Source organism: Apium graveolens, chromosome 9 (assembly GCF_009905375.1).
Source record: "Apium graveolens cultivar Ventura chromosome 9, ASM990537v1, whole genome shotgun sequence".
NCBI lineage: Eukaryota > Viridiplantae > Streptophyta > Magnoliopsida > Apiales > Apiaceae > Apium > Apium graveolens.
The window spans coordinates 125,658,958-125,661,505 of NC_133655.1; the positions used below are offsets into that span (position 1 = coordinate 125,658,958).

Below are 2,548 nucleotides of genomic sequence, written 5' to 3' on the forward strand. Positions count from 1 at the left end.
GAGCATCATCAGACCAGTCATCTCGGCTAACACTTTTGAGATCAAGTCGAGCACGATTCAGATGATACAAAACTCAGTTCAGTTTAAGGGTTCTCCTACAGAAGACCCCAACATGCACATCAGGGATTTCATCAAGATCTGCGACACTTTCAAGTTCAATGGGGTGACTGAACATGCTATCAAGCTGCGACCCTTCCCATTTTTTCTGAGGGATAAAACAAAGTGCTGGTTACATTCTCTACCACCAGGGTCTATCACCAAATGGGAGGATCTTGCTTAAAAGTTTCTCACTAAATTCTTTCTTATGGCGAAGACTGTTGCAATCAGGAATGCTCTTACTTAGTTTACACATCAAACCGGAGAATCTCTGTGTGAGGCTTGGGATCGATATAAGGAGATGCTAAGGAAGTTCCCACACCATGGCATGCCTGATTGGATGATTATAAACTGTTTCTACAATGGTTTAGGCGCACAATCTAGACCTATGCTCGATGCAGCGTCTGGTGGAGCCTTGTGGGCCAAAAGCTAAAATGAAGCTTATGAGTTGATTGAGCTAATGGTAGCTAATGAATACCAGACTCCTACGCAAAAAATGTTGCATGGCAAAGTAGCAAGAATTCTGGAAGTGGATACAACTACTGCTATAACTGCTCAACTTCAAGCTTTGACGATGAAAGTGGACTCTTTGGCTAATTATGGAGTTAATCAAATCACTAGTGTTTGTGAACTTTGTGGGGGGGGGGGTGCACATGAAACTGAGCAGTGTGTTATTTCTAGCGAATCAGCTCAACTTGTGAACAACTTTCAGAGATCACAGTAACAAGCTTCAACCACTTATCATCCCAATAACCGCAATCATTCTAACTTCAGCTGGAGTAACAATCAGAATGCAGTACAACAATCTTATCAGCCATACATAGCAAAGAAGTATAACCCTCCTAGTTTTCAGCAACCGCAATATGCCCCTAGAAAACAACTTCAACTTCAGCAGTTACCGCAAGCTAATGAAAAATCTGAATTGGAGGAGTTGAGGCTCATGTGCAAGAGCCAAGCTGTTTCCATCAAGACCTTGGAGAATCAGTTGGGCAAATTGCTAATGCATTATTGAATCGTCAACCTAGCACGCTTCCAAGCGATACTGAAGTATCAGGCAAGAAGGAAGCTAAAGAGCATGTTAAAGCAATTACATTGAGGTCTGGTAAGGTTGCAAATCCTGAAAAAGCTAAGACTCCAGATTCTGAAGTTGAGGCTGAAGAAGAAGAAGCGCAGAAGAAAGTAGAAGTGGAACCAAGGAAGACTACTGTTAAGCACACTTCTCTTGAGGTTAATATAGGGGAGAAACAGATCTATTCTCCACCTCCTTTTCCTAAGAGGCTGCAGAAGAAAAATCTGGATAAGCAGTTTGAGAATTTTCTGAAGGTGTTCAAGAAACTACACATCAACATACCTTTCACCGAAGCTCTTGAACAAATGTCTAGTTATGCGAAGTTTATGAAAGGTATTCTCTCTAGGAAGGTGAAGCTTGATGACTTAGAGACCGTTGCTCTCACGGAGGAATGCAGTGATGTGCTGTAACAGAAGTTGCCTCTGAAGCTTAAAGATCCTGGAAGCTTCACTATTTCATGCACCATTGGAAAGGTTTCATTTGACAAATGCTTATGTGACTTGGGAGCTAGCATCAATATGATGCCTTTGTCAATCTTCAAGAAGTTGGACTTGCCTGATCCAAAGCCTACTTATATGACTTTACAGTTGGCCGATCGTTTTATTACTTATCCTTGAGGCATTGTTGAGGATGTTTTGGTCAAGGTCAATAAACTCATCTTTCCTGCGGATTTTATAATTCTTGATTTCGAGGAGGATAAGAAGATTCCTATAATCTTGGGAAGACCTTTCTTGGCGACCGGCTGAACCTTGATTGATGTGCTGAAAGGTGAGCTCACCATGCGAGTGTTGGATCAGGATGTAACTTTTAACGTGTTTAATACGATGAAGTTCCCTACGAAAAATGAGGAGTGCTTAAAGGTGGAGTTGATTGATTATGTGGTTACTTCAGAACTTGATCAATTGCTAAGGTCTAATGCCTTAGAGAAGGCCTTGTTGGGGAATTCTGATAGTGAAGATGATGAAGGGGATGAGCAGTTGCAGTTTCTAAATGCTTCTCCCTGGAAGAGGAAGATTGATATACCTTTTAAATCTCTTGGAATGGAGGACCTGAACAAAGCTCCTAAACACCTCAAGCCATCTATTGAGGAAGCTCCTACTCTTGAGCTTAAGCTTTTACCTGAACATTTGAGGTATGCATTTTTAGGTGATGCATCTACTTTGCCTGTTATTATTGCATCTGACCTTTCAGGTAGCGACGAGGAGAAGCTCTTGAGAACTCTGAGAGAATTCAAATCGGCAATTGGTTGAACGGTAGCAGATATCAAGGGAATCATCCCTTCTTTTTGTATGCATAAAATTCTGCCAGAGAAAGGTAGCAAACCTATTGTTGAGCAACAAAGAAGGTTAAACCCTATCATGAAGGAAGTCATGAAGAAGGAAA

The 2,548-nt window shown here is 41.4% G+C and overlaps 1 non-coding gene across 1 annotated transcript; it reads right to left on the minus strand.

Moving 5' to 3' along the window:
* Positions 1-319: 319 nt before the first annotated feature.
* Positions 320-426, minus strand: LOC141688497 (small nucleolar RNA R71). The gene has a single exon (XR_012561937.1). It is a non-coding gene; the product is annotated as a small nucleolar RNA R71 (small nucleolar RNA).
* Positions 427-2,548: the final 2,122 nt, after the last annotated feature.